General features: G+C 39.6%; 1 protein-coding gene across 1 annotated transcript in view; it reads left to right on the forward strand.

The window, feature by feature from the left end:
- LOC149251894 (uncharacterized) overlaps nt 1–23965 on the forward strand; it is a 305498-nt gene that overhangs the window by 224129 nt on the left and 57404 nt on the right. The window lies entirely within an intron of this gene.

Consider the following 23965-nt stretch of genomic DNA (forward strand, 5'->3'; position numbering starts at 1 on the left):
TCATTTGATGTACTCTCCCACAATTCATACCATGTCCCTTGACATTTTTACATCACGACTATTGTTTTTTCAATTTGAGGTGGAGGTGGAATATAACTTTGAGTTGCCTAAGTGATGGTGCTTTTTCCTAATTAACATACACATAATCCTTGGGGCTTATTGGTAATTTTCTGCATGCAAATGATCCTAGAAGAAGCTTTTAGTTTATGATTTCATTTAGAATTTTAAAGAACATTGATTATGAATAAATTAGTATGACAAGTTTCTAATTCCTATTAAAAATTGGAAACAAAGCTCTGATTCTTAGTATTAGAGGCTATTGAAGGAACTTGAAGCAATTTGGTCCAAAATTTTAAGATCAAAGTGCTTGCTCGATGAATTTGTAGAGTGAATCACAAGTAGTCTAAGTTGCACGAAACGAGGAAACGGGTACGAGTTTCCGAAACAGGCGCGGGTACGAAACGTGACCTCCCCAAAGTTTTGGAAATGGGGAAACACTATATATATATATATATATATATATTAGGACATTTAAGAAATAATGTGCAATTATAAAACATATATGATACATTCTAATTAATTACATTATGATTAAATTGTCAATTGTCAATGCATAAACTATAATTCTCTAAATTTACATCACATTTACTCATGAATGATCACATAATGAAAATAGAAATATCCAAAATCAGCCACAAGAAATTTATAATTTCTTGTCTCGTGCTTGATTGGGAGTCTCCTCCTACATAGTCGAACGACCTTAGTGCTCTTGATTAAATACAAGTTCCATACCCTAGTACCCTACGTGCCCTTGATTATTGGGAGTCTCCCCTACATAGAGGGGTTGGTTCTCTTGATTAAATAGAAGTTCCATACCCTAGTACATGACAAAATCCAATGGAAACATTGCAATCCCCCCAATCCTGAAATCCTGAAAAACAGATAAGTCTACTGGATTTTGAGTTAGATCTAAAATTCTACTTTCTCCATATGAAATCCAATGAGGACGAAACCACTCTTAAACATCTTGAGTCATTTCATGGTAATGTTAAAAATTTAAGTAAAATGATGAAAATGAAAAATAAAGGAGAATGTCACTTTTACTTTAAGAATTTAACATTACTATGAACTGCATATCAACACTAGGGCCATAGGCTTGAACATTAGGCTGCCCCACTCAAAAAAATCCTCTTTTTTATAACTTGAGAGGCATCTAGAAGCATCCATAAGATATTTTAGTTGCCCAATAAAAAATTAGAAGCGAAAAAAAAAGTCAAGATAGAAGAGGAAACTTCGTCGTACGGCCTGGAAGCTCGTTTTCGGCCGTACTGGCCACGTTTCCTCCTTGAGAAATAGGCCAGCATGGCCGGAAACGAGTTTCTAGGCCGTACGGTATGAGTTTCCTAGTTTTCGTTTCGTTTTCGGCCACAAACGAACCCTTCTCCAACGTTTCCTGCAACTTAGCAAGTAGTGAAGCACAAGCCTTAAAAGACCCTTCAAGACTTGCAGGCCTTGAGAAGTCATATGCCGAAACAGATCACTCGCATAGAACCTGCACATAAGACCCTTACTCGTATTGACTTGCATAAGATTGCGTTGACCCATTGACTTGCATACAACTGGTGTCAAACTCGTATGAACCTGTATAAGACCTGTCCCTGGCAACAAATTTCAATTTTTTTTTCCTTTTTTTTGGTGAGATCAGGTGGGGGGGAAGGGAAATGGAGGGAAGGAAATACTTTACAAGCACCTCCCTCCCTCTCATTTCTCATTCACTTGTCATTTGACTCATTTTTAATTCTCATTCACTGAGTGTTGAGTCTTGACTAAAGAAGTTGAGTGACTCCATGACTCCATTGCACAGTGAAGGAGCTCTTGCAGTGTTGAAGAATGTAACTAGTGTCGGTCTTCATAATTGTACTTGAGTCATGATGTAATAAATGTTGAGAAATCTAGGGACAACTATATAGGATGATTTCTCTTACAATGATAATTACTTGTGATATATTTTTACTTCACTTAGTTAGCTTCTTCCTTGTCTTGTTTGTTATTAGTATTTTTTCTTCATCAAACAATTACCAAACCATAAAGACCAGTAAAACAAAGGACACGAGATATAGACGATCATCCAGGGCGAAAACCTCTCCAACCTTGAGAGGAAAACCCACAAGAATTCTTCTTCTTATAGAATCTTCAATTGAAAAATTCCAAGACCTAGACCCTTGGGCCTTGACAAAGAACCTCTCCAAGACCAAGTCACAATTCTTCCCTTGAAAATCTTTTCTTCCTTCTAAGTCAACGCTAGTCAAACTGACTGATACATCGTTGTTTTCGGTATCTTTTCAATTTTGGCATCTTATTACAAGCCTACAATTTTCGACCTGCCTGCAATTACAAAGATCCCACACATGTGAGCTGATTGGGGCAGATTTGTGAGGCTTCTCTCCTTCGCTTGTCTTGGACACTTCTTTTATGAATTCGGCTAGCAAATATACTTCTTTCTTGGGCTATATCTCGGCTTCTTCAAGTTCTGCAATACCTTACTGCAGAAACCCTAGCTGTAGTCACACATGTGAGATGAATGACCCAAAAACAATGCTAGAAGACTTCGATCTTCTTCTCCTTCTCTTTGCTGCTCAAGAGGCTTCCTTTATCCCTTCCTTCACACTTCTTTTCTTGATATTTCTTGATTGATTGCAGTTTGGAATGAGGCCGAATGCTTCTATATATAGGCTTCCTTACCCATGCTTGCAGGTCGAATTAACCCAACACCTAGGCCAACTTGTCCTTCTAGATAGGTCAACTGCTCCTTTTGAAGGTCGACTTGTTGTAGCACTTGTGACGAGGTCTTGGAGGGTCTTTTGACTCTAACATTGACTCGAATAAATTTCTTTACAATATGTAACATGCCCCAAATGGGTCTTTCATACATGACAATGACTTTAATGACTTGTAGACTCAATGACAAGCCCTAAGAGCTCACAATTGGAGCTTAACCTAAAAATAAATTTCCTTGAGCATGAAACCCATGCCTCAAGATCAACAATAATAAATTTATTTTTCTCATTACATCAAATACATAAAATCATGATTACATATGTCATTATGAAGACCGAACCTAGTTACATATTTCAACACTCCCTCTTAACTAGGGAGGATATGCCCATTCCACTAAAGGAATGTACCCAAGTTCCCACTTATCCAAGGACTTGTCCAAGCTTCCTCTTAACCAGGGACTTGTTTTCAACAACAACTTTCTTATTTAGTGGAGATCATGGGACCTTTGGTTGCTTGTTGAGCTCCTCCTTTTGATGTCATGAATTTCATCTTCATTATTATGGAGCCCTTATCTCGTAGGGCATTGACCATCCATCACTTTCTTCAAGTTAGTCATGTCATCCTTCCCCTTGTCATGAAAGTGATCTTCTAGTCCACATTTGACTTTCCTTCATACAACTACTTCTTCCACATCATGTTTCCTTCAGGGTCTTTCATCCAACCACATGAGTGCCAGTTGTAGATGACATCTACAATTCTCTTGAGGTAGACTTGTATCAACCCATCCAGATGTTGTTCAAAAATAAAAATAAACATCAAATCAAAGTTGCCTTTTGAGATGGCCTTTCATCATGACATCTTGCTTGCATGCAACATCCTGCACATTCATAGACACATTTCCAAAATTTCAAATGTCAAGGGTCTCCTTTATTTACAGACCTTATCGCAATCTTCTCCTCCGTGGAGATGTCATGATCAATTCTTATAGTTTTCGGATGTTGACTTCTTGTAGTTGCATCTTTCATGATCTCTTATTTCTTTCTTCACATATTGCTCCCCAGGAACTTCTATCCATAGTCCCTTCATCTTTGTCAACCACGTCATATTCCATATGAGGAAATATTATGTTGATTTCATCTAATCAATATGTAAGCCATGCCTTCATGCATCTTGGAAGAAATCCTTTTCCTTTGATCATACTCATGAGGTAGTGTATTCACCCATGCTATTTGCAACTACATGATGAAATGATTTTGTCAAACATATGCATACATACTTCTTTTCTTCTTTTGGTCATCGAGACTTCCTTCGGCAACTTCCTTTTCCATGATTGAAAGTACTTCAATCATCTTGACCTGTTGCATTCCTCTGTCATCATACCATCATTCAAACAATGAATCCCATCCAAGGTGGAATTCTTAGCGAGACACTTGCTTCTTCCAAGAGATGAACCTTCTAGTGAAGATTCCAATGGAGGATCTTGATTATCCTCATCCTGCAAATGCTCCTTTCTAATGATGTATGATGAGCTCTACACTAGATGACTTTCTTCTACCCATAAGTACTACTTATGCTTCCAATGAGGTTACCAAGAGCTACTTTCTTCTAATGATGATTGTCATAGACTTCTACTTCAACTATATTTCATGTTTCGTATGATGATGTCATGCACTCTTGCTTCAATCGTATGCTCTTATGATGCCACCTCCTAAAATGATGCATCCTATCATGCTTTTAGAGTTTCCTATGATATCTATACTTTTCAAAAATTGAAAAGAACTTGGTGGAGAAGATTATCTCAATCATAGTAGAGATCTTTCACTTCCTCCTTTGATTTCTTCTTTTCAACTTCTTTGACTTCTTCAGTGATATGGGCTTCTTCCCTTCCTCTTTTGTTGTTGTCCTTCTTGAGCTTTGGACAATCTCTCTTGTAGTGCCCATATTCATGACAGCCATAGCATTGGATTTTTGACATATTCTTCTTCTTTTTCTGAGGACCAAACTTTCCTTTTCTTTTAGCCATGGCAACAAATGCTTGTGCTTGCTCGTTTGATCCTACATCACTTTTTTCCTTCAACTTGGTTTCTTCAATTTTGCACAATGACCAAAGTTCATTGAATGGGGTAGCTTCCTTCTTTCCATAGATGCTTGATGTAAAGTTGCCCCATTCCTCTGGTAGTGCATTGAGAACTATGGTGGTCATTTCCTTATCAGACATTATTTCTCCCAACTCTTGTAGTTGGTCTCTAATTTTTGACACCCTCATAAAGTATGAGGCTATTCCTTCTTCTTTTGATATCTTCATCTTGTAGAGTTCTGTCTTAATGAGATCACTTCTCCTACAATACTTATGGAGAACAATTCTTCAAGTTTGTCATATATTTCTTTTGATGTCTCCAACTTTGGTACATAGGGTATGAGGAGATCTTTAATGGATTCTATGAGAATCCTTTGAGTCCTTACTTCCCCTTGTTGGAAAAAGTAACTATGTTTGGTCTTCAATAATGTACTTGAGTCATTATGTAATGTACTTGTCAAAAGAATAAAGAAAATAATTTATATTATTATTATTGTGACTTATTAAAGCATGGGTTTCATGCTTGGGTCACTATGTTTTAGGTCAATGTCCCCATTGAGAACTTCTATGATTTATTCTAGGTCTATAGAATTATTGTACATTCGAAGAGAAACTTCTTGGGCTTTCGAATCATGTAAAAAGGTTTTGTATCAAACAAGATATGAATTATGTGTCCTCCACATCATGTCGGCCTAAGGAAGATCAAATCGGCCTAGAGACCCTAATTCGACCCACTAGAAGGCTATATAATGAAGGAAGTCGAAGTCATTTGGAAGCATCACTCTCACAAGCAATTCGATATCTTCTGGGATGTGCCAGGAAGTGTGGAGGATATGAAGTCTATTGTCGGAAGGAGGAAAGAAGTGAGTTTGGGCGAAACTCTAGAGAAGAGGAAAATCAAAGTTTTGGTGCCTCTCTCTCTGTGTTTCGTGGTCTGGTTTAGGAGATCGAAGTCTCCTAAGGTTTTGTTGCATGTTGCCGGGATCATAGTTGAAGTAGCTGGAAAGGAAGGTCGAAGATCTTAGAGGCTAACATGGTGTGGACAGTCTGGTCTTGGTATAGGGTGAAGAGTCTCAAAGAATACTATTGAAAGGAAGAATTACTTTGACTGGGTTTTCCCCTCGAGGGGGGTTTTTCCCTAGCATGTGCCTATATCTTGTGTCTCTTGTTTTGTGATCTTCATGTATGTATAATTTCTTGATGAAAGATAAGATAATAAAGAAGTAAAAGAAGCCAACACACTCACAAGTAATTATCAAGATCGGAGAATCAAACCCTAATATAATATCTTTGATTTTCCAACATGGAATCAGAGCTAAGGTCAAGAGAAGTTGAAGATCACTTTGTTGGCATGGTTTCTCCCTCTATGATGAACTACATAAGATTGGGTTTCAGATCTGCTGGAAGATGGATCAAGAAGATCATCTACTATCTATTCAACAAAGTCAAGAACCATGGATTCTTGGTTGCCCTTACAGGATCTCTTATTGATGATAATGCATGGATCATTGATAGTGGAGCATCGAGACATATGACAGGTGAAAGTAGGCAACTTCACACACTATCAAAGGAATCATCCTCCCATGTAGTGGAATTGGGTGACAACAAAAGCTATGTTGTTAGAGGCCTGGGATCTACATCATTAAAGCTGGACAATGGATCGAAGCTGCATCTCAACAACATTCTCTATGTTCCAGGTTTGAAAAAGAATTTACTTTCTATTTCTTGTTTAGAAGATAAAGGGGAAAGAATTGCTTTTGTTGATGGAAAAGTATTGGTCTGGGGAAAGAACTCTAGTATTGACAAAGCTAGGGTTATTGGAGTTCGAGAAGGAAGTCTTTACCGGGTTATCACTCCATCTCCTCAAGCTCTTGTTCATATGGAAATAAGTCCCATTGAACTATGGCATCGAAGATATGGCCATCTTCATTATAGGGTCATCCCTACTCTTAGTCAATTGGTCAATGGTATTCCTGATATGAAGCTGGATCATGAAGGTGTATGCAAGGGATGCTCTTTGGGAAAGCATACTAGAAATCCATTTCATCATAGTGAATCTAGATCTAAAGAAATATTAGATCTCATCCATTCTGATGTATGCGGGCCCATGTCTGACAAGACACTTGGAGGTCATCTCTACTATGTAACATTCATCGATGACCATTCAAGAAAGACATGGCTTTATCTATTCAAAACAAAAGATGAAGTATTTGATAAGTTCAAGGAGTTTAGGGCTTAGGTGGAAACCCTAACTGAAAAGAAGATAAAGTCTCTAAGGTCTGACAATGGTGGGGAATACACCTCTAAAGAGTTAATTGCATATTGTAAGGATGCATGTATTAAGAGGGGACTCATTGTTCCCGACTATATTGAGCAAAATTGATTGGCCGAAAGAAAGAATAGGTCAATTGAAGAAAGTTTTAAAACTATGCTCCTTGATCAAGATCTATCGAAGTTCTTATGGGGTGAAGCAGTGATGACTACTATGTATGTTCAAAATAGAAGTCCTCATAAGAGTCTTGATAATACTACACTCGAAGAAGTATTTACACGAAAGAAGCCGAGTGTGGATCATTTCCGCATATTGGGAAGTCCAACATATGTTCATATTCCAAAGGACAAGCGGAAGAAGTTGGACTCTACAAGTATCAAGGGAATATTCGTTGTTTAGAGTCTCTCCTCAAAAGCTTATAGAATCTACATAAAGGAGGGAAGATACATGGAAGTAAGCAGGGATGTCATATTTGATGAGAATAAAGCTTACAAGAAATCAAAGGATATCCCTATTGATTTTGATGATGAAGAAGTTCTCGTATTTGAAGAAGATGAAGTTCATGAGAACTCTACTCCAAATGATGAAGAAGAAGGACCAAGTGAGCCTATTCAATCGGTGGTTGTCCCAACCACAAGGAAAAGGCCATATTGGTTAAGATCTACATTAGAAGATGTTGAAGGACATGAAGCTACAAAAGGGTCCCCCATGGAAAGAAAGAAACCGAAAAGGTATTCTGGTTATGATGCATATATGACAAAGTTGATTGAAGCTGAGCCATCTAAATTTTAGGAAGCTGAGCATGAAGAGGTTTGAAAGCTATGCACGAATAATATCAATCCATCATGAAGAATGGGGTTTGGAAAATTGTTCCTAGACTTAGTGACAAATCGGTTGTCACATCGAAGTGAATTTAGAAGATCAAACATGCTATTGATGGAAATATAGACAAGTACAAGGAAAGATTCGTTGCAAGAGGTTTCTCTTAAAAGGAAGGCATTGACTATGAAGAAACATTTGCACCTACTGCTAGGTACACTTCCATCAGATCTTTGGTTTCACTAGCTACTACAATGGGGTGGAATATCCATCAAATGGATGTTAAGACTACATTTCTGAATGGTACCATTGATGAGGAAGTGTACATCGAACAACCTGAAGGATTTGAAGTGAATAGTGTTGAAGAAAAGTGTAACTAGGTTCGGTATTTGTAAATGAAATTTTGATCTTTGTACTTATCAAGAAAAAGAAATATTATTTTTGTAAATTATTTGAATGAGTTTCTTGCTCATTCCATAGGTCTAGGAAAGGTCAAATAATCAAAGTCATGTTCTTGAGCATGACTATGGGTCAACCTAGTCAAGTAGCCCTCCAAGACCAAGCACCATCCTCCATGACGAAGACTACCAGCAAAACCATGACAAAAACAGTTAAGACGACCTCAAAATGAATATTTGAGAACAGTCATGTCAACTCAAGTTGAAGTGACATATCTATTCATGAATTCAAGTCAGCTTGCCTACAGGACAGACCACTATATATAACCAATAGGATCTGCGCAAAAGTAGGTGAAGACATCTCAGATTTTTCTGATCTTGCACAATTACAGTGAGTAAGACCTTGCAATCTCAGTTCTTCGGATGGGTAATTTAATAAAGAATTTCGTAGTAGGTAGACTTACTCTCGGCATATAAGATAGACATAACACATCTACGATGATAGGACGCAATCTTCATCCTAGCGTAATAATCTCGGTACAATGACAATAACTCAGGCACGATGATCTATATTGACATTCTTCATTAAAGCAGTTCCTCTGTTTCGGCATGCATGTGACATACCAACAGTCTGAGCGTAATTATATAATGAAGATCTCGGTGCAAAGAACACGCTCACAGTCTTGGTATATTTATGATCTTTGTCTTAGTACAACTGTGATCCCACAGTATCGCATTCGCAACATACTCTGTCTCGACATATTGGTAATGAACCAGTCATACCACCTGAACGAAATCATGATCTCAGTCTCAGTATTGATCATGAAAAGATCTCGGTGCAGCTGTCATATATATATATATATATATATATATATATATATATATATCTCAATATCGAGATCTCAGTGTTATAGTTATGATTTCAGTAAAAGCACAGAGATGATCTTACTAAAAGGATAGTGAAGATCTCAGTGAAGATGTGACAATGAAGCAACAATAATGATCTTGTTGTTATAATGTATATCTTAGTGAAGGTGCAGTAACGATAACTTCGATGAAGCGATAGTAATGAAGATGATCTCAGCAGTAACGAAGAAAAGGATTGATGTCTTGGTCTTGGAGTGGCCTAGCAGGTCAAGGGTCGTGGTCTTGGTATTCATCAATCAGAATCTCTATAAGAAGAATTTCGTACGGGTTTTCCTCTCCAAGAGGGAGAGGTTTTGGCCCTGGTAGAAAGCCAAACATCTTGTGTTCTTGTCTCTTTGTTTTGGTAGCAGTTTGATGAAGCAAACACACACACTAATAATAAGAAGAAGATCAAGCTAAGATAAATTGCAAAAGCACTTCACAAATTGTTATCAAGTCTAGAAGAATCACATTAATTCCACTTGCCCTAGATTCTTCAACATGGTATCAGAGCTAAGGTGCTAAAGTCAAATGAAGGGAAGCAAAAGAGACATACAAGGATCTGTCTTCAAGGATATCAAAGTAGGCTTAAAGGATTAAAGGAGCAAGTATACAACAAGTAGGTCAACTACATTCATGGAGTATCAACTTCAGTAATTACAATCATGCACTCAACCCATGCTCAGTTTGATGAAGTATGTCAGTGAGCCTCACTTCTTGATCATTGAACTTTGAACATGCCATAAAATATAGTCTCGGGTATATATATATATATATATATATATATATATATATTGCAGAAGTAATCCAAGGAGTACCTCTTACATTCCATGATTACTTCACTATCTCAGTATAGTTAAAGGCAGTTTTGGTGAAGAGACAGTCTATCTATACAGTGCCACCCACAGTTTAGTTATGTTATTCATTGACAAGTTTGGGCTCTTAGTACATTGCCTCTCTACACAATGCACATAGACATCATTGTGCAGTGCCATACCAATATACTTATCATAGTCTCAAATTCTGTCTATGATTATGATCTCAATAGCATGGTGCTCGGATCAGAACATAGTATCACTAACATGTCAACAATATGTTGAAGTCAAAAGTACCTTATAGATGAATTGGGAAGGTCGTGAAGCAGTCTCGATGATGTCAAGACCATTGATGTCATGGTGCTAGAAGGCCTCCAAGGAAGTCGTGCTGAAAGGATACTAATGATGGGCAGCTCAAGCAAAAGAAGCATCAAGGTGAAGATCTCCTCTTCACACACCAAGTAAGTATCTTTCAATTTCATAATCAGATTTGGTTAAATGATTTCATTATTGCAAGGGTATTTATAAATCGCTTAGATAATCGGAAGTCCTTGCATAGAATAAGGAGGATTGTCATAATCCTCATAGAAAAGAAAAATCATTGATATCTATGAAAAGGTCTATGAAGGTTAAGCATTGTTTGAAATTTTGAATCCATCAAGAGATTCGTAGGATTCATATGATATCACTCAAAATTCCTCTCATACCTAAATAGAAGAAGAGGAGACATAAAGAGAGATATATGAAATGCTAGATATACTCTCGGAAATTAAAGTAAAGAAGGTCACTTAGACCTACACAATAGTAAAGGTATCAAAGAATGAAGGAACAACTTCATGAGGATCTAGGAAAGATGATGAGAAGGTAGTCATCATTGATGAGCAAGGTAACAAATATCAGTAAACAAAGAAGGTTACCTCACCCAGCAATTTTTGGTCTCTATGCTAGATGGAGAAAGACAAGTTGTAGTCTATAGTATTAAAGGATAAAAGAATTCAACCATGTGCAGAAAGGAAAAGCAAGGTTGGTCCTCAAGCAAAGGCAAAAATAAGTATAATAAAGATTCAGTGCTATAGAAAGATTTTGGAAGCTCATATCACTAAAAGATGGAGGAAACTAAAGAAAAGGGCAAAGGAAAGAGGGAGTATCAAATCTCTCCTATGAGTAAGATAGTATCCCTCACAAAAGGGTCCTATCATAAGCTCCTAAATCTTGTATTATAAGATATGACAATGATAATAAGATGCATCATGGCATCATGGAAGCATTAGAAACAGGAGATTGGGACACCACCATGGGAGTCATGAAGGACAAAATCCATGGCTGACAAACATGTAGGATATATAGCTCTTGGGAACCTCAGTGGACATTGAAGAAAAGAAAGAAGTCATCTAAGGCTCATCATACATCAAGTCAAAAAGGAAACATCTGCCAGTTGGGGATATACAAGATCCTCAAAAATTCTCTGATGGAATCCTCATCGTAGGGTTCACTAATATAGAGAGGAAGCAAGTGTTTCAATAGGAACTCCAACTTATGGAATCCATGAGATAATGGTGTGATGACATGAAGCAGATCAAGGGATTGAAGATCTCTTCAATCAAGGAAGCTGCTGGAAGAAGCCTAGATGACCTAAAGGTAAAATGAGGTATGTATGCATGTATTTAATTTTATAATGTCATGTCATATGGTTGCAGGTAATATAGATCATCACTTCTATCTTAAGAAGCATGATCAAGAGAAAAGGATCTCCTCCTCTGAAAAGATGCATAAAGACATAAGTCACACCAAATGAAATCAACATAATATGTCATAATATGAAGTATGAGGTGGTTGACTACAATTCAGAATCTCTGATTGAAAGATCCTGGGAATGGAATGTGAGGAACGAAGAGATCGATATGCAACCCTGATGAAGGCGATCAACATCCAAAAGACCAAGAAGACTTGACTAGGAAATCTCCTGGAGAGATATGAAGACTTTGATAATGAAGACCCTTGACAATGGATATCTTTGGGAGGTGTGTCAACATGTATGCAGGATGTTGATACCTACAAGAAGATGTCATAATGAAGAGCCATCTCATAAGGTATGATTTGATTTAATATGATGTTTTGATTTCTTGAGTAATATTTGGATGAGCTCATGTAGGGCTACTAGAACAAGACTTGTAAGAACAAGTACAACCAACACTCATGCGATGGATGGAAACTCCTGAAAGAAGCATGGATAGAAAAGAAGTAGCCATATGAAGAATGTTCCAGATGTATGCCAAGAAGGCCACTTTCCATGAAGAAAGGAATGACATGATGGAATAAGAAGGAAAGTGATCAATGATTGTTGCCCTACAAGGAAGAAGCTCAACTAAATTTCATGACATCAAGGAGAGAAGTTAATGAAGCAGCTGAAGAACCCACAAAGAAGAAGTTGTTGATGTATAAAAGAGTCCCTAGCTAAGAGGGAGCTCTGACAGGTCCCTGATCAAGAGGGAGTTTGAATTAGATCACCCTTGATTACAAAGGAGTGACAATTGTGTTTTTCCATTTCATGTGTCATGCACTAGACCAGGACTAACAACCGTAAGTCTAGATGAAGGCCATGAATGGAAATGTAGACACATCATTCTTGTCTTCACCTGGGAAGAAAGAATGGAGGGTTGGGTAATCATCTGGCATCTGATACTCTTTGAGGATGTGTAGGGCATCCAAGATAAGAGTAGGCAAGAGGACCGATATTCTTTGAGGGTTGGGAACCCAAGATAAGAATAGTCCTAGAAGGTCATACTCAGTGAACACCCGGGTGGGTATGTACCTTGAGAAACAATGATGAAGGTGTCTATAAATCATTGGTCTTGCCAACATTGTATCTCATGGTCTAGTAGAGAGATGTAGTTGTTAGTCAAGGCCTTGCAATATGACAATGCTGATTGATATGATGCTATACAAATGGGATTACGAATTCGATTCTTCTTATGAGAAATTCTTAAGATTGAGAATGACAAAGTACCATTGTAGATACCTCCCTAGTTAAGAGGGAGTGTTGAAGAAAAGAGTAACTAGGTTCGGTATTTGTAAATGAAATTTTGATCTTTATACTTATCAAGAAAAAGAAATATTATTTTTGTAAATTATTTGAATGAGTTTCTTGCTCATTCCATAGGTCTAGAAAAGGTCAAAGAATCAAAGTCATGTTCTTGAGCATGAATATGGGTCAACCTAGTCAAGTAGCCCTCCAATACCAAGCACCATCCTCCAAGACAAAGACTGCCAGCAAAACAATGACGAAAACAGTTAAGACGACCTCGAAATGAATATTGAAGAGCAGTCATGTTGGCTCAAGTTGAAGTGACATATCTATTCATGAATTCAAGTTGGCTTGCCTAGAAGACAAACCACTATATATAACCAATAGGATCTACGCAAAAGTAAGTGAAGATATCTCAGATTCGTCTGAGGTATAGTTATAGGATCTCAGACAATTACAGTGAGTAAGACCATGCAATCTCAGTTCTTCAGATGGGTAATCTAATAAAGAATTTCATAGTAGGAAGACTTACTCTCGACATATAAGATATACACAACACATCTACGTGTTGACGGTGCTGGACTCGCCAACATTCAGGGGATCTCCCTAGTATGAAGTCCCAACTAGACCTCACACCGTTTGGTGTAGGAGTCCCATCCGATATGATGGCCCGGTTGCCATTATCTTAAAGGTTTGCCTTAGCTCTTGCTTGTCAGCACATGAGAGTGGTATGCTTTGTCTTCAAACAGTGAGGTTCGCGTGCCTGGTGAGCGCTAGTGTTACTTGTGTCAAGTTTCTTTCACGAATCACTGCAAAGGGAGAGGGTGGAAGTGAGTCTCTAGTCGAAAGGGAAGAGTCCCAACTCTGTTAGAGACACACAACACAATAGGACATGCACAACTTCCGGAGGAGTAGTCCACACAGATGCGGCAGTCACAAACACACAAGAAGGGATAGCACATACAACACTCAACGGAGTAGTCCATGCGAGTGTGACGGTCGTTATAACAAGTTTATGGGAAAGGTTATGTCTGATGTCCGGCGAGGCAGCCCACACGAGCAAGACAACATTAACAACTTATACAACACATTTTCATAAACATATGTATTAGAACAACCGAAAGAGTTCAATTGTTTTAACACAGGTTAAAGCAACATGCATTACAAGTGTTCCAAGATTAGTCTTACAAACAATTACAATACATGTGTGAAAACGTGTTGGCCTGTTATCAGGCTTCTGAATTAAGCGAAAGTTCCAAGACACATCGGTACACCATACATCACTAACCTCGGAGGCGAGGCATTGGAGCCACTGCTCGCTCCTCAAAGAAAAGACTACAGACTCTCAAGGCTATGTGGGAGGAGCCAAGGTGAAAAGTCTTTTGCATGTACAAATGAGGGGTATTTATAGCCAAGGGTAAAACTGGCCCTTGTGACTGTTCGACTTCCCTCATGACTATTTGACTTTCATGACTTTTCAACTTTACATGACTCTTCAGATTACATGTGGGTCTCTTGGACTTCCACGTTACATTACATTGATTTACAACAGTATGGCCCACAGTAGTGATGTGGCCGACATGACTCATGACACGACTCGACACGACAGTGCTGGTATGTTCATGCTGGTGGTGGTGTCCATGTCGAGCTGCAGTGCTGCTGAGTGATGGATGTGCTCTTGGTGTATCATAGCTTCATCTCCATATGGAAAGGTGTGCGAAGTCTTTGATGGTCTTGGTGTTCGCTTGATGTTTGCATGTGCATGTTCCTCCTTTGCTTGTACTTTGGCATGCTTCACATGTTCGTCCGTTCGCGAAAAAATCTCCTCGCATGCATTGTTCGTTCACCGTTCGTAAACAAATCTCCTTGCATGTGCTCTCCTTGTTCATCCCGTTCGTCGTCGCATCATGTCTCATCCATGTACCTGTATCTACAATCACTCATGATGAGACAACATCAAATCCATAAATCTCCTAGTCTACCATGATGCATTGTCGTTCGCTTTTGGATGCAGGTGATCGGGAGAGAGGACAAGGCTATGAAACTGCGTAAGGAAGATTTCAAGCTGGGATGCGGGCTCCGGGCACTGCCAGTGAAAATTTTGCAGAAGTCACTAGGAGACTGAGATGGACAATCTGGATCAACAACGACTGTCTGCGGGATCTGGCTTAGCTGGAGGGCAGATCTACGCAATTTTTTGAGGGAAGAAGTGCAGGAAGCAGAGGGGCTTGGCAACAAAAACTGTGCAATTCCTCTGGGGAGTTCGCAGCGAGGTGTAGGAGGCTTGTTGGGAAAAGCTGCACATTTTTTTAGGGAGCTGCTAGTGGGCTACGGGAGTGTTGCTAGCAAAAACTGCGCAATTGCTGGGAGGCTGGCCTACTGAACATCCCATCGCAGTTTCTGAGCTGAGCGGGATGCTGGGTAGCTAGGGTGACTGCTCATGAAAACTGCGCAGTTTTCCGGGTGAGCAGCAGACCGGTTGTTTGGGTGATTGGCTAGAAAAACTGCGCAATTTTTTGAGGGAGATAGGGATGGACAGTGGGTGTCTATCCGGCATGTCTGCGCAATTTCTTCAGTCAGCGGAGCGGGAAAGTTTTGTAGCTTTTGCGCACTTTTTGGGGGAGTGAGTCCCGGGGTCACTGCCCAGTCAAACTCTCCAGTTGACCAGCTGGAGGGTTGGTTGATTCGCTTGCAGGAAGCGCAAATTGAGATGGCTTGCTGAGAAACTTCTGTGTTGTTCTGGGTGACAGTCGGTTCGGTCGATTCCAGGATTGCGCAGTGCAGGCTGCTTGGGAGACAGCCTCAAGCTCTGCGCAATTTTGGGCAGCAGTACATGTCCATTGAGGGCTGAAACTGCACAATGCAACTCAGCGAGGGTCCGGCTGTTGGAGGGTGATCTGGTCATCAGAACTTCAGCAAAATGACTGTGTGTGAGTGAGTGAACTTGTGCATACGCGACCTTGCGAACACACACTCAACATGACTTGATGACAAGACGCCTCAAACCATCAAGACAACATACTCAGTGTGACTGACCGACGGTGCGAGCAACAAGCGCGACACTTGTGATAGATCGTTGAATGACCGCGACGACGCTTGCGCGACAGTGCATACAACATTGTGTGTGAGTGCGATAGATGTGTACATGGCGAACACAACTCAAACACAACCTTCAACATCACCAGAACGAGGTCGCAAGCATGACATAGAAATCAACATGCGGAAGACGACAGTTGGTCGAACAAGTGAAAAAGAAGCAAGACCAGTGTTGAAAATATCGGTATCGGCAAAATATCGGCGAGGGTCCAGAAAATATCTTATCGGCAATATCGGCGAAAATATCGGCAAAATATCGGCAAATATCGGCAAGCATAAAAAATAATTTTTTCAAATTTTTAAATATAGCCGATATTTTGCCGATATTTTCCGATATTTTGAAAATATCGCGATATTTTCAAAACAGAAAATATCGCGATATTTTCTCGGCGATATATCGTTTTGCCGAAAATATCGCGATATTTCCGAATATCGCCGATATTATCAACAGTGAGCAAGACATGTAGAAGAAACACATGAGATGACTTTTCATGTTTGCGCACATGCATGTTACTGAGGACAGGATGATATGACAATGACAAGCAGTCCTGCAAACTCAACTAAGAGGTGTACTTCGGAAGATGTTCTTTACTTACCATACTTACCCTCAAGATGATCATGCATTCGATGGAGTTTGCATGCGGTCTTGATCTTTTCCATTACTCGGTTCCTTGGTCCTTCTCCTCAACTCCTTGGAAGCGATTTCAGCATGTCACCTTTTCCTGTAGTCACTAAGAGGTAGATCTGCACAATTTCAGCGGACAGTGACTGTTGCCAGAATGAGGCCCCGGGAGGCCTGTTTGCGTAGTTTCTGCATGCAAGACCGACAAGACAACTTGGACAACACTGCACAATTTTGAGGCTCAAAGCACTGCTGCGGGATAGGGGTCCTGGGAGGACACCTCTGCGCAATTTCTGAGTGCAGTGCAACTGGACTACTTTGCGCATTTCTGGAGAGCAGTGTTGGCTGGGGTCTCTACAGGCTGCGGGGTTTCAGCAGGCAAGGGAGGTTGGTGTCTCTGCGCACTGTGGGGTTTTAGCAGGTAAGGGAGGAAGCTTGATGGTTGCAGAAGCAAAGCGCACAGTTCAGGGAAGCTGGATGAGGCTAGGTTGCTCAGGAAAATGGCTAAGTGTGAGATCAGTGAAACATAGGTAAACATGACAGGACTTGACTGTGATCGCACACGGACACTTAGTGACACAACATAGACCATCCAGAATGCATAAGACATACTTTGCTTGATGCAACAACCTTCATGACAAGAGTGTGTGAGGTGAGTGCGAAACATGTCTATGTGATGACGACCACTCATACGCACACAATTCCCTTAAAGCAAGACAACATTCTCTTTGCATGACAAACAACAATGCCTATTCCCAAAAATGACACATGCTGTATAAAGATGAGAATGCGGAAAACTCTTAGGATCAAGGAGGGGAGCTTGAAATCATCAGCTTACCAATAAGTGACCAAGGATGATCGATCGCAGGATCCAAGGTAGGCTCTGAAATTTGCATGCGAGCCAAAATTTTGGAGGGTGGTTGTAGCCGCTACAACACTACGATGATAGGAGGACGCAATCTTGATTTCAGCATAATAATCTCAGTACAATGAAAAGAACTCAGGCATGTTGATCTATATTGACATTCTTCATTAAAGTAGTTCCTCTGTCTTGCCATGCATGTTACATACCAACAGTCTCAGCGTAATTATATAATGAAGATCCCGGTGCAAGGAACACACTCATTGTCTCGGTATATTTATGCTCTCTGTCTCAGTACAACTGTGATCCCACAGTATTGCATTCGCAGCATACTCTATCTCGACATATTGGTAATGAACCAGTCATACCACCTGAACGAAATCATGATCTCAGTCTCAGTATTGATCATGAAAATATCTCGATGCAGCTGTCATATATATATATATATATATATATATAGATATATAGATATATATCAAGATCTCAGTGTTATAGTTATGATTTCAGTAAAAGCACAAAGATGATCTTACTAAAAGGATAGTGAAGATCTCAGTGAAGATGTGACAATGAAGCAGCTGTAATGATCTTGTTGTTATAATGTATATCTTAGTGAAGGTGCTCTGATACCAAGTGTAAGGACCATATCCAGACTGTATACATTTTTTTATTTTTATTTTTATTTTTATTTTTATTTATTTATTTATTTATTTATACAGCAAATACAACCAGAAAAGAAACCCATTGAATCTCAAATTCATTTAACTCACACATTCCTGCCACTCATTCAGGAAACATATCATAACGTTTTCATACTTTCAACTAAGATCAATAGTAATGAAATACATATGTACCGTTCACCAGAGGCGAGACTCCACTTGCTCTGCTATCACTGGTATTCCCTTGTAGTTGGTCACCTCTGCGAGAGAATGATGACGCACTTGATCCGAATGCGAAGACCCACCGGTTAACCTCCCAGCCTACTCCTTGGGTACTCTTCTTCCCCGCGGACCCTCGAGCTGCAATGGGGTTGTACAATGGAGACAAGCACTAGCTAGTAGAGGAGAGCACACCTTGGCTCAAGAGTCCCCTCTCTAAATCCTCTACCTCACCAAACTCACTATAGCTTCGTAATCACTGCTCTGACAACATCTCATCCATCCAACAATAGGGTTCCCAAAAAGTCCCCTCTCCCATGGCTTGCCCCTTCTTTTATAGGAGTCCTCATAGGTGACACTTGTCATGTCATGCATAATTGATTATTTTTTATAATTTAATAGCTTGATTATTCGCCCACCCATGTGTCATTCTCACATCAAGGGTCTCCCAAAATTATTTACTTAAATTTTTATTTAAAACTAATATTTTCCTCACCTCAATAAGATTCCTATTTCTTCTCCTAGTTGTCTCTTTATTCCCTCCTTTTATTCCTTAATTTGTGTTCATTACTTGAAGTCAATTAATGAGTCAAGATTTTATCCCCAATCTACTCCCTAATTTAACTCAGGTTATCTCCTAGATGGATATTCTTATGTTGGTTGTTGACACATGGAGCTTCTCTACATTTCTCTAATTTAATTTATTATTCTCATTTTAATTCACCTTTCCCTTTTCTTAATTAGGTTTAAATTAGTTTAGGATTAATCTTTATCCTTACCATTATGTTTGTCTTTCCCCTTTTTCCTAATTAAACCACATAATCTTCCTAGTACTTACCAACATGGGAAGGATAGAACTTTTAAGTCACTCTATTTTAATTCTTCCTATGATCCTCCTTATTCCAAGTTTTATTTTTGGTTTAATTACATTGGTTTCTAATCATCATTTACCCTTGATGTAAATTTACCTAGTTTTCATTCCTTGCTTATATTTATTTATTATTATTTATTTTTTTAAAGATTCCAAGGGTGCCAAGTTTGGTTGTGCCCTTCAAGAACTTCCCTAGAAGTTCCAAGGGTGCCACACCTAATAGTTTATTTGTGATGTCAGGGGTGCCAGTTTGGTTGTGCCCTTCAAGAACTTCCCTAGAAGTTCCAATGGTGCCACACCTAATAGTTTATTTGTGATGCCAAGGGTGCCAAGTTGGTCGTGCCCTTCAAGAAATTCCCCTGAAGTTCCAAGGGTGCCACACCACTTGCCCTTCAAGCATCCAGTGACTACGAGGGGAAAGTAACGTCATAGACTACTATCATCTCTTATGTTGCCTGCTATAGTGAGACTAATGGTGTCGGGGATCAAGGGATCCGCCTTGATGCGCGCCCCTCGGTAAAGTCCTAATGAGCGACCCAACTTTGGGACCTGCCCTCATGGCATCGTGATCTTCAAGGCGAAGGTGTTTCAACTCTTCCAACCCAAGTCATGGCGGGAGTGCTAGTGGGTGAGATCAGGGACTCTGTCCCACCCCTCCCATGTAGTTCCATCCACTTGTACAACCCCATCACCCATATGTGAGTCATTCGGTCAAGCAACTAATCTGTGCTTGCAACCATTAACATATCATCAAAATATAGTTAACATATATAGCAGATTTCAAGCTCGACTTAGACTTTCAAATATAAATTAATATGAATTTTCATCAAACCAGGTGTCATCAACTCGTCGTATGCGAGTGCCTCTGATGGTTACCTGCCATACTCAATAATCATCAGTAACAAGGTTTCCCAATGTTAGTCATTGTCATAATAGCATCATTGACAATTCCTAGTCTTTCACATTATTGTTCGTTGTAAACCGGAAATAGGTACACATCCATCATGGCTATCATCATTAAACATCAATGGAAGAATACATATTTATTAATCTATCAACATCGTAACAGCAATTAGAAATATACCTAACCATCAAATTTTCATCATCATGCTTTTAGTAGAGAGCATACATATTCTTTACTACCCTCGTCATCATAAATTCGACTAAAGACCCAACTTAACTATTTAATGTTGCAATCATCAGAACACCAGCAGATAAGATACATAAACTATTTAATGTTGCAATCATCAGAACACCAATAGATAAGATACATAAACTATTTAATGTTGTAATCATCAGAACACCAACAGATAAGATACATAACCATTCATGTTATCATAATATCAACAGAAAACATCTATAAACATCACAACCCTGAATATCTCAATCACTAATAATAGTGTCAAGTGCCCGGATCCTCAACCTGAGGTCCTCAAAGAATAAAGTGTGGGCCTTATGGCTAAATAAATGTTTGTGTCATATCACTGTCAGTCAACTAGAGCGGGCACTACATACACCCCCTCTTAATAATAGACTTCGTCTCGAAGTCACTGGAATAGGTAAGGAAAACGGTGACGCATCTCCTCGGCGTCCTCCCAAGTAGCTGAACTAGGACTATAATTGTCCCACTGGACCTTGACCTGGTCCACCAACCGTCGTCTAAGCTGCAAACTTCTCTGGTCCAGTATGCAAACTGGTTCAGTCATCACTGCTCCCTCGTCCGAAACCTGCAAATGACCAAAATCAATAATATGCGAAGGATCTGAGATATAATGACGTAAAACAGACACATGAAACACATCATGCATACGTGCTAAAGATGGAGGTAAGGCAAGCCTATACGCCACTGGACCTTTCCTTTCTAAGATTTCAAAAGGTCCCACAAACCGTGGAGACAATTTTTCTCCCTTTCCAAATTTTATAGAGCTTTTTTGGGGCCTTACTCTCAGGAACACCTTATCCCCCACTACATAACTTCGGTCTACTCGATGAGCATCAGCATAGCTCTTTTGTCGATCTTGCGCTTCCTTTAGCCTCCTCCTAATCATGGTCATTTGTTCCTCCATCTCTTGCACTACTTCAGGTCCTATTAATACTCGGTCCTCTAGTCGGTCCCAACTGAGAGGTGTTCTGCAAGGTCTTCCATATAAGAACTCAAATGGCGCCATCTTTATGGAACTCTGATAACTATTATTGTAAGCAAATTCTACGAGTGGTAAAAACTCCTCCCATCTCCTTTGTTGGTCCATTACATACATCCGAAGCATGTCTTCAAGGATTTGGTTTGTCCTCTCTGACTGCCCATCTGTTTCCGGGTGATAAGCAGTGCTGAAGTTCAATTGGGTTCCCAAAGCTTCTTGGAAACTGGTCCAAAATCTTCCGGTAAACACTACTCCCCTATCGGATATGATCTTTCTAGGCACTCCATGTAATCTCATAATCTCATTAATAAAAACCCTCGCAATTTCTGGTGCCTTATATGTAGTCTTAACTGGTATGAAATGGGCGCTTTTGGTCAATGTGTCCACTACCACAAATATGGAATCATGTCTTCTTGAGGTCATTGGTAGTCCCACGATGAAGTCCATTGATATAACTTCCCATTTAGATTTTGGTATCTCATGGGGCTGTAATAAGCCTGTCGGATGCCTGTGCTCGGCTTTTACTCGCTGACACTCTAAGCATCTAGCTACCATGTTCACGATGTCCTTCTTCATCCCTTTCCAAAAGAAAAGTGGCTTTAGATCCGCACTCATTTTCTTAACACCAGGGTGTGCCATGTATACAGCGCGATGTGCTTCATTTAAGATTAATTGGCGAATATCTTCATTTGGTGGTACATATATCCTTCCTCGAAATCGTAATAGCCCATCATTATCAAGGGAATATTCCTCATATTTTGGGACCCTCATTTCGTCCTCCCTCAAACTTTTTCTAACCTCCTGATACCAGGCGTCCTTAATTTGTAATTCAAGCAGTTTCTCCCTCAAATTTGTCTTCAAGGGAATGACTGAAAATATCCGCGGCCTCCTACTTAAAGCATCAGCCACCCTATTTATTGTTCCTTTGATGTAAGTGATATCGAAATCATATTCACTAATTAGCTCAGACCATCGTCTTTGCCTTGCATTTAAGTGATCTTGAGTGAATATGTGCTGTAACCCACAATGGTCAGTCCTAAGATCAAACTTCCTTCCTAGAAGGTAGTGTCTCCAAATCTTTAGTGCATAAACAATTGCTGCCATTTCTAGATCATGGGTTGTGTAGTTTTCTTCGTGGGTTCTGAGTTTCCTTGATGCATAGGCTATTACTCTTCCTTCTTGCATCAACACACAACCCAATCCTTCTTTGGAGGCATCAGTGCAAACCAAAAATTCTTGTTCCATATCCGGCACCTTCAAAATTGGTGTTGTTGTTAATAACACCTTTAACCTTTGGAATGCCTCTTCACATTTTTCAGTCCAGATGAATTTCTTGTTCTTTCTTTGGAGCTCAGTAATGGGGCTTGCTATTTTTGAAAACCCTTCGACAAATCTACGATAGTATCCTGCCATGCCCATGAAACTTCGTATTTCATGAACATTGGTTGGTGTTGGCCATTCCATGATGGCCTCGATCTTTACTGGATCTACTGCAATACCCTCCCCAGAGATAATGTGTCCAAGATAATGAATCTTGGTTTGGTAAAAGGAACACTTTGACAACTTCCCGTACAATTTGTTTTCTCTAAGACAATGAAGAACTATCCTCAAGTGTTCATCATGTTCTTCTGGGGTCTTTGAGTAGATCAAAATGTCATCGATAAAGACTTGTACAAATTTGTCTAAGTAATCCCGAAATATTCCGTTCATCAAACTCATGAAAACACCTGGGGCATTTGTCAGTCCAAAGGGTAAAACTACAAATTCATAATGCCCAAACCTTGTTTTAAAGGTTGTCTTCGAAATATCTTCTTCTTTGATTCTCAACTGATGATATCCCGACCTCAGATCTATTTTTGAAAACACCGTTGCCCCTTTCATTTGATCAAATAAGTCATCTATCCTAGGCAAAGGGTATTGATTCTTTATAGTCACTTTATTCAACTGGCGGTAATCAATGCACAGTCGCCAAGACCCATCCTTTTTTTTAACAAAAATCACTGGGGCTCCCCATGGAGATGTGCTAGGTCGTATGAACCCCAAGTCTAGTAGTTCCTTTAATTGGAACTGCAATTCCTTTAGCTCTGGAGCCGACATCCGATAGGGTGTCTTTGCAATAGGCTCCGCGCCTGGTTTAAGGTCGATGGTGAAATCAATTTCCCTCCTTGGGGGTAGCCCGGGTAGTTCTTCGGGAAATACATCCTTAAATTCAACAAGAATTGGGTGTTTATCAAGACCTTCAGAGTCACTCTTTTCGTTTAGAGTGACCACTGAGAACAATTGACATCCCTTTCGCCTAAATTTCATTAGTTGCAAGGAGGAGATGAACCTCAAGGACACCCCTCGGTTCTTTCCCCTTAACGATTTTCGTTGGCCATCATCGTCCGTGAAATGTAGAATCTTGTCCT

The sequence above is a fragment of the Pinus tabuliformis genome, chromosome 7, assembly GCF_031772625.1.
Source record: "Pinus tabuliformis cultivar Carrire ecotype Pingquan chromosome 7, CPIR1, whole genome shotgun sequence".
Lineage (NCBI taxonomy): Eukaryota > Viridiplantae > Streptophyta > Pinopsida > Pinales > Pinaceae > Pinus > Pinus tabuliformis.